Genomic DNA, 12,564 nt, shown 5'->3' with positions numbered 1-12,564 from the left:
GGCCTAGGTGAAGAGACTCGCTTTGAAGAGTAAAGCGCTCAATGCATGCCCGTCTGGATAAAGAAAGTTGCTGGAAGGAGCAATGTGAATAGCAATAGTGAGCGTGACTTCTTCCAGCAGAAGAGCTAGGCCTTCCATCTTGGTAGATGGTAGAGTGCGCAACACTGCACAAGACTTGTCTACTGAGTGATGGTCAGTGCGTCCACTTGCTAACGCATCTGGGAGAGAAACTCTCCTACTCGCTTTTTCTATGGTAGGAAAGAAGCACATTGTTTTCCTTTCCCGTAAGTGAAAGGGAGAACAGGCGGTTGCTGCGTGCTTACGCACAAACAGCAGATCAGGTTTTTCCTTGCGAGGAGAAACTAAAGGGAAAGCTTGAGAGTGCTTGTCTTATGTAGTGTCCTATGGAAACGACGATGAGGGAGAGGAATCACAGGTAATAGGCCCCCACCATCATTGTCCAGCTCTGACAAACTGCGCTTTGATGGACTAAAGCAGGGCATGGACGAATCAAATGCCCTTCAGAGGAATCCCTGGGGGGGTGAGCCACTCAGGAGAAGGCAGTCTCTTCCGTGGTTGGGACGATCAACCCCTTTTGCCTCTGATGGCAAAACTTCTCACAGGCGAGAAGCTTGCTGCACAGAAGCTGGTGAAGGATATCTTTCCCTCAGAAGGGAAGATCACCCAACACCTGGTGAAGAACTACTCTCCCTCGGAAGGGAAGTCTGCTCAACACCTGAAGGCGGACCTCCATACAGCTCACTTCGTCTCTCGTCAGCTGGGCGAAGCTAAGCAAAAGATCGATGCCATAAACTGCCTTTGGGACATAGCCAAAGCTAGATCCTGGGTCACCCGCTAAAAGGGATCCCCAACATGTAACTCTGAGAGTAGGTTGTCCCGGGTACCAACCGGCCGTTGAGATACTACCGCTAGAGAGTTATGGGGTCCTTGATTGGTCAGACAGTAGGCCTACTACATAGGACCTTTCTCTCTGGTTACGGTTCTTTCCCTTTGCCTACAAAGACACCGAATAGTCTGGCCTATTCTTTACAGATTCTCCTCTGTCCTCATACACCTGACAACACAGAGATTGCCAAACAATTCTTCTTCACACAAGGGGTTAACTACTGCACTGTAATTGTTCAATGGCTACTTTCCTCTTGGCAAGGGTAGAAGAGACTCTTCAGCTATGGTAAGCAGCTCTTCTAGGAGAAGGACACTCCAAAATCAAACCATTGTTCTCTAGTCTTGGGCAGTGCCATAACCTCTGTACCATGGTCTTCCACTGTTTTGGGTTAGAGTTCTCTTGCTTGAGGGTACACTCGGGCACACTTCTATCTAGTTTCTCTTCCTCTTGTTTTGCTAAAGTTTTTTTATGGTTTTATAGGAAATATTTATTTTGATGTTGCTGTACTTAAAATATTTTACTTTTCTTTATTTCCTTTCCTCACTGGGCTATTTTCCCTGTTGGGGCCCCTGGGCTTATAGCATCCTGCTTTTCCAACTAGGGTTGTAGCTTAGCATTTAATAATAATAATAATAACTGCTCACACCTGTCCGTCAGAGCAGAGCAAACTTTAGGGCGAGCAGAAGCCGAGGCCAAGACGGTTGAGTGGGCGCAAGACTCTTTAGGTTGCCCTTTGGAGCCTCGGGGACATCATCCAACCCCTAGGGAGGAAAGTGCTGAAGCCAACCCTGGCAGGAATAGCTGTACTATCCTGCTGAACCTTATGAACCAACACCACCAGTATCCTATCCTTCGACAGGGAACCCAAAAATCCAAAGGAAGGCCACAGCATACGCAAAGCATCTTTGGATTCAGACTGCCCACGGGAGGAAGGTTTCACCACCTCAATAGAGGAGACAGGAAGAACTTTCTGACCCAAGGGTTGTCCGAGAGGTAAATGGCCACCGCTCTTACACGATAGACGCCCGGAGGAGGCCAAACAAGAAGAGGCAGATGGGAGGGTACAAGGAGAGGGAGGAAGTCATTAGGATTTCTTAGACCTTGAGGAAGACCCAGAATGAAAAGAATGCCTTTTAAACTTATTCCTCCTCCTACCTTACTGCTACTCCTACTGGCAGGATGGCCACTTTCAACACTCGTCACATGGAGAAGCCTTTGTGCAGGAGTGTCCTCTGCCCAAAGGGCAAAGGCAGTGTGAATCCGTTTCCATAGCTGACATGAATGTGACACCCGCTATGACAGGACAAACCTGCATGTGAGCAACTTCAAGTTCACTCATGCATGAAAAAGAAAAAGAATTACAGTATTAAAGTTTCCAAACAAGCCAGTTCCAGGAGCATGGAAGAGAACGTCGCTCTCAGCCAAAGTGAGGATGTTGTGATTGAGCGATGGGAATGATGTTTCCCTGCTACCCAATAGTAACAACTGGACCGGTTGCTCACAACTCGTTAAAAGTTTTAATAGCCGTGTTCCAGCTTGCATTGTTATCTAAATCATATGTAAATAACGAGGGTTTGTATTCGAGTCAAAACAATTCATTTTTACAATAAATTTAATAACTTTCTAGAATGGGAAATTTCTTTTAAAATACTGTGATATTTATCATTTCAATACTAGACCATGCTCTTTTAAATCATGTACATGATAGTCATGCTCATGGGGATTGAGTGCGTGGTTATCAAGCGCATGGAGACAGCTTTTCACGGGAAGAACAAGCAGGGAGCCACATATACTTCTCCTTCTGCTGGACAGGTGATTCTGAGGGATTGACTTAATCGGAGGCATTTTCAGACACTTCTTTCCTCTTGGTGATTTGATGGCCACCAAAATGTCACAGGAACATCCTGAGACAGAAGATGGATTGGAATCCTGACAAGTATCACTTCGGTTTGGTCACTTACGATCCCGATCCTTAGGAACCTTAGTGCGAGCTTTGGAACCTGACAATGAGCTTTCTTCCCAAGAGATGGGGCTCAACGTAACATTACAGCATTCCCTCTTCTATCGATGATAACTGTTTCCAGCCCCCAGCCCAGCAATAGATGAAAATCTGCAAAGTAGCCTCGCCCTGTTTACTTTATTATTTACGTATATTTTAAACTTTTAAAAATATCTCCCATACTAATATTAGAGCCCCTCTATCTGTATTAACTTTTCCTACACTTTCATATTTATAAAAATATTTTTTGTGTAAAGTACATACAGTATATAAGCAGTTACAGTAAACATTATTAAAAATGTTATTTTCATTAGTAAAATAAATTTTTGAATATACTTACCCGATAATCATGTAGCTGTCAACTCCGTTGCCCGACAGAATTCTACGGAAGGGATACGCCAGCGATCGCTATACAAGAGGGGGGTGTACTCACAAGCGCCACCTGTGGCCAGGTACTGCAGTACTTCTTGTTGACACCACCTCAATTTTTCCTCGGTCCACTGGTTCTATGGGGAGGAAGGGTGGGTCAATTAAATCATGATTATCGGGTAAGTATATTCAAAAATTTATTTTACTCATGAAAATAACATTTTTCAATATTAAACTTACCCGATAATCATGTAGCTGATTCACACCCAGGGAGGTGGGTGAAAACCAGTGTACATGTATATCAAGAAGCTAAGTATCCCGTATTTCATATTATCAGTTATTCAAAATAACAATGAAATTACAAGTACCTGGTAAGGAAGTCGACTTGAGCCATTACTCTGCCTTAAATAAGTTCGTCTTCCTTACTGAGCGCAGCGTTCCTCTTAGGAGGCTGAACAACTCTAAGGTGCTGAAGTATCAAGGGCTGCAACCCATACTAAAGGACCTCATCACAACCTTTAACCTCGGCGCTTCTCAAGAAAGAATTGACCACCCGCCAAATCAACAAGGATGTGGAAGGCTTCTTAGCCGACCGTACAACCCATAAAAAGTATTCAAGAGAAAGGTTAAAAGGTTATGGGATTATGGGAATGTAGTGGCTGAGCCCTCGCCTACTACTGCATTCGTTGCTACGAATGGTCCCAGGGTGTAGCAGTACTCGTAAAGAGACTGGACATCTTTGAGATAGAATGATGCGAACACTGACTTGCTTCTCCAATAGGTTGCATCCATAACACTCTGCAGAGAATGGTTCTGTTTGAAGGCCACTGAAGTAGCCACAGCTCCCACTTCATGTGTCCTTACCTTCAGCAAAGCAAGGTCTTCTTCCTTCAGATGAGAATGTGCTTCCCTAATCAGAAGCCTGAATAGTAAGAAACTGAGTTCTTAGAACTTGGAAAAGAAGGTTTCTTGATAGCACACCATAAGGCTTCTGATTGTCCTCGTAAAGGTTAAGACCTTTTTAGATAGTACCTAAGAGCTCTAACTGGGCAAAGTACTCTCTCCAGTTCATTCCCCACCAAGTTGGACAGGCTTGGGATCTCGAACGACTTAGGCCAAGGACGTGAAGGAAGCTCGTTTAGCAAAAACCGAGCTGCAAGGAACATGTAGCCGTTTCAGATGTGAAAACAATGATCCTGCTGAAGGCGTGGATCTCACTTACTCTTTTAGCTGTTGTCAAGCACACGAGGAAAAGAGTTTTTAATGTGAGGTCCTAAAAAAGAGGCTGATTGGAGAGGTTCAAATCTTGATGACATAAGGAACCTTAGGACCACGTCTAGATTCCAGCCTGGAGTGGACAACCGACGTTCCTTTGAGGTCTCAAAAGACCTAGGGAGGTCCTGTAGATCTTTGTTGGTGGAAAGATCCAAGCCTCTGTGGCAGAAAACCGCTGCCAACATACTTCTGTAACCCTTGATCGTAGGAGCTGAAAGGGATCTTACTTTCATTAGATGTAACAGGAAGTCAGCAATCTGGGTTACAGTGGTACTGGTTGAGGAAACTGCATTGGTCTTGTACCAGCTACGGAAGACTTCCCCTTGAGACTGATAGATTCTGAGAGTGGATGTTCTCCTTGCTTTGGCAATCGCTCTGGCTGCCTCCTTCGAAAAGCCCCTAGCTCTTGAGAGTCTTTCGAAAGTCTGAAGGCAGTCAGACGAAGAGCGTGGAGGTTTGGGTGTACCTTCTTTACGTGAGGTTGACGTAGCAGGTTCACTCCTAGAGGAAGAGTCCTGGGAATGTCGACCAGCCATTGCAGTACCTCTATGAACCATTCTCTCGCGGGCCAGAGCGGAGCCAACCAACGTCAGCCGTGTCCCTTTGCGAGAGGAGAACTTCTGAAGTACCCTGTTGACAATCTTGAACGGCGGGAATGCATACAGGTCGAGATGGAACCAATCCAGCAGAAAAGCATCCACGTGAACTGCTGCTGGGTCTGGAATCGGAGAACAATACAACAGGAGTCTCTAGGTTATCGAGGTAGCGAACAGATCTATGGTTGGCTGACCCCACAGGGCCCAAAGTCTGCTGCAAACATTCTTGTGAAGGGTCCACTCTGTGGGGATGACCTGACCCTTCCGGCTGAGGCGATCTGCCATGACATTCATACCGCCCTGAATGAACCTCGTTACCAGCGTGAGCTTTCGATCTTTAGACCAGATGAGGAGGTCCCTTGCGATCTAGAACAACTTCCACGAAAGAGTCCCTCCCTGCTTGAAGATGTAAGCCAGGGCTGTGGTGTTGTCAGAGTCCACCTCCACCACCTTGTTAAGCTGGAGGGACTTGAAGTTTATCAAGGCCAGAAGAACCGCCAACAACTCCTTGCAATTGATGTGAAGTGTCCTTTGCTCCTGATTCCATGTTCCCGAGCATTCCTGTCCGTCCAAAGTCGCACCCCAGCCCGTGTCTGATGCGTCCGAGAGGAGACGGCGGTCGGGTTTCTGAACAGCCAAAGGTAGACTTCCTTGAGAAGAAAGCTGTTCTTACACCACGCGAGAGAAGACCTCCTCTCTTCGGAAACAGGAACTGAGACCGTCTCTAGCGTCATGTCCTTTATCCAGTGAGCAGCTAGATGATACTGAAGGGGGGGGAGGTGGAGTCTCCCTAACACGATGAACAGGGCCAGCGATGAAAGTGTCCCTGTTAGACTCATCCACTACCTGACTGAGCATCGGTTCCTTCTCAGCATGCTCTGGATGCATTCTAGGGCTTGGAAGATCCTTGGGGCCGACGGAAAAGCCCGAAAAGCTCGACTCTGAAGATCCATACCCAGGTAGACAATGGTCTGGGATGGGACGAGCTGAGACTCCTCAAAATTGACCAGGAGGCCCAGTTCCTTGGTCAGATCCATAGTCCATCTGAGAATCTCCAGACAGCGACGACTTGTGGGAGCTCTTAAAAGCCAGTCGTCTGACGGAGCCGGACACAAGATCATGGTACTGCTGCACAGTCTGTGAACTGTCAACCATGGGGAAGCGAGGAAGTACAGTGACAACCCGAAGCTGTCTAGACTGTCTGGGTCGTACAGACAACTCCTTATCGGGTTGCTGAGGTTGCCGCACTGCGTCACAACAAGTCACTTCTGCTGGTTGTTGAACGTCTTCCCAGTGACACACTGACTCCGTAAACAAAAAATCCTCTAACAAGGACTAAGCTTGGACTGCATGTCTTGCAACACAGCTCAAGGTCTATGGGAGCAGGTGTGGTAACAGACGGGGTTAGCGACTGAAGTGGAACCATTACCTTCCCTGGAAGCATGTTATGCTTAAATAAAAGTCCATAGGAGGCTACGCAGCTAAAGGCTCCTCTCCAAATGACAGAGTCCTCAAGGGAATATCAGAAGGAGGGAGAAAAGCACTTTCTCATCTACAGGGACCATATCCGAGAAAAGCTAAGTTCTCTCAGTGAGGGTTTCACTGGTGCAAAAGCAGCAGACTAGAAGGCAACGTTATGAAACTGCTTGACAGTCTAGTGAGTTGGCAACAACCAAAGATGTGTGACTGAGAAGCATGCGGTAAGGTATGCAGAGCATGCTGTATGCAGAGCATGCTGTATGCAGAGCATGCTGTATGTAGAGCATGCTGTAAGGTAAGCAGAGCATGTTGCATGGCGTGTAACATTTCTCAGAAATTCCATGACCAGTGCTAGATTGAGTAATATCGCATTACTGTCCATTGAAAGTGCACGTGCCGAGGGAATTGATTTAGACTGTTTTGTTGATGAATTTGATAGCCGGCATGATAATCGTAGAATTAAGCTGCACTAAATGTACTATAATCTACTTCACCTCAGGAAAGGGAAACTCGCCCTGTTGGCAACACTGCATTACTTCATGCATGCTTGCATGGGGTTTTAATATCAACATAATATTTACCTTACATTCATAACTCATGATTCATTTTTGTTTTGAAGATATTTTTGCCATATTTTGCGATTTTGTTAAAAATATATTGCAAGGAATACATATATATTTTTATATTTAAGTAATACAAATAACCTCCATTATCATAATGTTTGTGTAGGCATACATGTATATGATTACAAATGCAAGTTATGAAAGTAATGAGGTGTTATTATTGTCATTTGTTATTTCCAAGTTGAATGGGAAGAGGCTCAAGTTGAGGAGAAAGTGGCAGATGCATGCGTTGAGGTGGCTGACTCATAGCATGAGGTTGCTGCCTCAAGAGTTGCGCTTGCCTCAAGGGTTGAGGTGGCTGCGCAGAGAGAGGCTCTTGACTCACGAGTTGAGGTTCTTGAGGTGTGAGCTGCGAGAGTTGAGGTAGCGGCTGCGCAGAACTCAGTTCCTGTCTCACGAGTTGAGGTTCCTGAGGAGCTAGCCTCAAGAGTTGAGGCTCTCGCCTTAAGGAAAGTTGAGGTAGCAGCTGCGAGAGCTGAGGTGGCTGCCTCAAGGATGGTAGAGGTTGTCGTACCTCAAGAGGTTGTTGCCTCGAAGATGGTCTAACTGCAAGAAAATCTTGCCTCAAGGCATAAGACTCCTGCTCCCATTGTTGAGGTTGCCTTAAGGAAGGTTAAGGTTGCTGCACAACGCTGGTAACTGGCAACTCCGAACGCGGTAAGGTAGCTTGAGGAACCTCAACTTCGTACGCCTGGCAGACTGGACTGCGGTGAGGCGGAGCGCTCGCAGGAGGAGGTGTAACCTTCTCAGCCTGAAACTCACGCATTAAGACCGCAAGCTGCGACTGCATGGACTGCAGCAAAGTCGTCTTGGGATCAACAGACGATAAGGTCTGTTGAGGCAAAGCCTTAATAGAAGATGAGGTCTGTTGAGGCATCGCCTTACCTCTCTTAGGAGGTGTGCAGTCACCTGATGACTGCGGAGAGTCAGAGCTAACCCAATGACTGCATCCGGGTTGTTGAACTCTAGAGGTCTGGACTTTACGTTTAAGAGGTCTTGAGACCTGAGTCCAGCGTTTTCTCCCCGAAATTTCTTCTGCAGACGAGCAAAATAAGGGCTCAATCGTCTGCGGGTGGGAGTGACGGTCTCTGTAAGACACGCCCGCAACCACCGAGGATACTTCTGTGCGCCGATCAAGGCCTGCCGAACCCTTTTGCCCTTCGACATTGCTTCTCCCCTGGGCTTGGGAGCTTGCAAGAGGTCCCGGACTGGGAGGACGACTGGCACGCACAGAAGTACCCTCACGCACAACACTGACACACTTTGCGCTAATCACTTATCACTTTTGAATTTCTGTTTGCACTTATTTCACTGAACTCGAAACTTTAAGTGATTTGTACCTGAAACACGCAATTCTATCCTTCCTTAAAAGTTAGTAATTGCGAAAACAGAATTACAATGTAACAGAAAAATCTAATGAAAGATAAATAATTCAGTGGCTGGAAAGAGACTAAACACTAGATCAAATAAACTACGTTTAAAATCTCTCACCGCATAAAGCTTGAGAACAAGAATAAACTCTAGAAACGTTTACCTTCTTCCCCTAAAGAGACTAGGGAGAAGAGCAAAAACGATAACAACGTTACTCGTTGAACGAAACGTTTATCCAGCTCTCTCTCCCTCCGTCTCTATCTCTCTCTCTCTCTCTCTCTTGACTTAGAACCTGAGAGAAGAGCCCAATCATATATATCGTTAAAACATATTATTGTTAAAGGAAAAAAACTGAAAGATTTCCCAAATAAAAAGTTCCTTTATTAGAATTAAAACCATTAAGCTAAGAAAGAATGAACAAAACGCTAGAAACGGTTTACTCTTACTGCAACGTGACACCGTGAAAATTCTCTCTCTATCGTAACGATAGAGCGCAAGTTGAACGTTCTGAACGTCAACAACTGCAGAGACAAAACAAAACGTTAGTTCCACTTTGAAACAGTACGAGACTATCAAAGAAATTCTTTCAAAAACATTAAAATAGCATAATATGTTAACAGGTAAAACCGAAATGACGGGCTCAATGTTAATTAACTTCGGTACAAGAAAAGACCGCCTACTATTAGGAAAGGTCGAATATAAACAAATATAAAAATTAATTTTAATAAGTTTATAAAAAAGGAAGTTAATCGAAGAGGCCTATAAAAGGCGGAGAGATATAAAATAAATCTATAACTTTTGTTAAGCAAAATTAAGAAAGAGAGTCTATACTCTCTTAGACACCAACACTTCCGTCTAAGGGAAGGGTCGGCCATTTAAAGGTGAAAGAGAGTTCATACTCTCTTCGTCACCATAATTAATCAAATTATTTCCAAAAGCTAGCTAAGCTAATAAAAAAAAAACTTCCTGAATAGCGAAAGCTGAAATCTTAGAGCAATACTTCACCAAAAACCGTGAACAAGACTCCAAAATTATAAGCGTATCCATGAACGTCTTGCCGGAAGCACGACAGAGGAAAAATTGAGGTGGTGTCAACAAGAAGTACTGCAGTACCTGGCCACAGGTGGCGCTTGTGAGTACACCCCCCTCTTGTATAGCGATCGCTGGCGTATCCCTTCCGTAGAATTCTGTCGGGCAACGGAGTTGACAGCTACATGATTATCGGGTAAGTTTAATATTGAAAAGTTATTAGTCATAAAACAATTTTAATTTTAAATTCTCCCTTTCTCTTTCAGTACTGTATGATGTTCCACTCACTACTGAAGACTATGACTATGACAATGAATTAGAAGTGCAGTAAAAAAAAGTGAGGGTTGCTCCAACCATAAGCAACTATAACAACCTTGATACAGTTTGAATTGCCATTCCAGTTTCGCTGAAGTCATACTCTTACCAAAGGGCAATGGTTTGTATTTGTGTAGGAACAAATTACTTACTTACTTTACTTTGATGGCTGTTTTTCCAGTCCTATACCGCAGGGGAACCCTACTCTCAACAAGACCTCCACAGTAATTTTATCTTGTTTGTTCAAGGTATTCAACATTTCATATCATGTATTGCTCATTTACTGTTAATTACTAACTTTCAAATGATTCACAGAATAAGGAAGTCTTCAGATTCCTCTTAAAAGCCAGGGCACCAGCCACCCGTTGAGATACTACCGCTAGGGAGTTATAGGGTCCTTTGACTGGCCAGACAGTACTACATTGGACCCTTCTCTCTGGTTACGGTTCACTTTCCCTTTGCCTACAAATACACCCTAATAGTCTGGCCTATTCTTTATTCTTTACAGATTTTCCCCTGTCCTCATACACCTGACAACACTGAGATTACCAAACAATTCTTCTTCACCTAAGGGTTTAACTACTGCACTGTAATAGTTCAGTGGCTACTTTCCTCTTGGTAAGGGTAGAACAGACTCTTTACCTATGGTAAGTAGCACTTCTAGGAAACGGACACTTCAAAATCAAACCATTGTTCTCTGGTTTTGGGCATTGCCATGGTCTTCCGCTTTCTTGGGTTAGAGTTCTCTTGCTTGAAGGTACACTATTCTGTCTAATTTCTCTTCCTCTTGTTTTGTTAGTTTCTCTAGTTTATATAGGAAATATTTGTTTAGGCGTTGTTGCTGTTATTAAAATATATTATTTTTCCTTGTTTCCTTTCCTCACTGACCCATTTTGCCTATTGGAGCTGTTGGGCTTATAGCATCCTGCTTTTCCAACTAGGGTTGTAGCTTATCAAGTAATAATAATAATCATTCGGATGTCTCGTGGAAGCTTATTTTATAGTCTCGGGTCTGTATATTTAAAGGCTCTAGAGCCTACAGTAAACATATATTCAGGTTCCAATCGTTTGAAACCATCTCTAACTATTCTCGCGTCAACACAATTTATTGGCTGCACATTAAGTAGCAATTCTCTTGGATATTTTGGATGACTGGTTTTGATAACTTGGTGGGTTTTTGTACATATTTTAAATTCAATTCTCGCTATCGGTAGCCAGTGAAAATCAATTAGTATAGAAGTGACCCCTTCCCTAGGTAGGACACCTTTTATCAGTCTTGCTCCTCTGTTTATTAAGTTTTATAATTTTTTAAATTGTACCTTAGGAAAATTGTAGTAGATGGAGTTACAGTAGTCAATCCTGGTAATAACAGTTTATCACAAGTTTCATTACAAAATATTTATCCTAGTACTTTTCTTGTATAATTAATGTTTCTGAGATGTTAACAAGCATTTTTTATTACATTGTTTATTTGGGCATTGAGAGACAATTTACAGTCAAGAGATAAGCCAAAGGCTTCTTTATAAATAAAAATACAGGTTTCTGACAGTTACCATCTTCAAATTACTTCTAAACAAATAAAAAAAACATCAGGAACACCTCATATTTTCTCCAATGGGGGTACTGGTTACTAATGAAATTTTACAGATTCACCTGTCAAGGCTACTAGTAGGATAAGGGTTTTTAGTATATTCAAGAACAGACTGAGCTTATACAGCATACCAAAGTTCCACCGTCAAGCTTTAAATTCATAAAAATGTACTTATAACCTCAATTAATATAAGTATCCCTTGTTAGGAGAGTGCATGTACACTACATTGGCACTTGTAGGGTAGCGCTAAAGGCCGAACGCCACAAAAAGAACTTGATGAACTCGTCACCTCTACAAAGTCTTACCAAACCACCTCTTTTGTCTTCTAACTAATAAAACAATACATGTACACTTACAATAATCACGGGTTTTGTCAATTTCAAAAACAACGTTCGGCTCCGGACCTTCTAACTGTCTATCGGCCTCAACTCAATCTCCAGCGACCCGACCAGCGTCTTAGGATACGAATTATTGACGTGACAAATGTCAACAAACATTTGGAGGCGTTTGGTTTAACTATATTTTTATTTCCTTCATAATTTCTATATGGTATTTTTAATATTAAATATTTGTATTTCAGATTTTCGTAACTTTATCTTATATTTTATATAGTCATAATTATTAGTTTATTTTGAAAATAAAAGATTTTTTACTATTAAAATAATTTGTTTATATGAAACATCTCTATTTGGGTTCAAGTGAGTTCGCAAATAATACATAACATATCCGATCACAGAGAAAAATTGAAATAAAGTACTAATAGCAATTGTTTTTAGCAAAAAAAAAAAAAAAAAAAAAAAAAAAAAAAAAAAAAAAAAAAAAAAAAGATATTGAATATCCATCTAATCTATATGGATCAAATACTAAAATTTGACGAAAACTTAAATAGAGAACTGTATATGATATGGACTGGGGTATTTACGAAAATATTAAGTACCACTAAAGTACAACTAATAGCCTACTGCATTAAGGGGGGGGGAGGGAATAAGTGCATCTTTGAAAACAAGGGT

The 12,564-nt window shown here is 42.9% G+C and overlaps 1 protein-coding gene across 3 annotated transcripts in view; it reads right to left on the bottom strand.

Moving 5' to 3' along the window:
- Nucleotides 1-12,045, bottom strand: part of LOC137624346 (zinc finger protein 271-like) — a 118,066-nt gene extending 106,021 nt beyond the window's left edge. For all 3 annotated transcript variants that reach the window (XR_011040722.1, XR_011040723.1, XM_068355032.1), the window contains exon 1: nt 11,911-12,045. The gene's annotated coding sequence lies outside the window, so the exon portion shown is untranslated. The remainder of the gene's footprint in view (nt 1-11,910) is intronic.
- Between the last annotated feature and the right edge of the window lie 519 nt (nt 12,046-12,564).

This window comes from Palaemon carinicauda, chromosome 31 (assembly GCF_036898095.1).
Source record: "Palaemon carinicauda isolate YSFRI2023 chromosome 31, ASM3689809v2, whole genome shotgun sequence".
Lineage (NCBI taxonomy): Eukaryota > Metazoa > Arthropoda > Malacostraca > Decapoda > Palaemonidae > Palaemon > Palaemon carinicauda.
The sequence above is the reverse complement of the archived record's forward strand: the minus strand, read 5'-3'. Positions and strand labels throughout refer to the sequence as shown.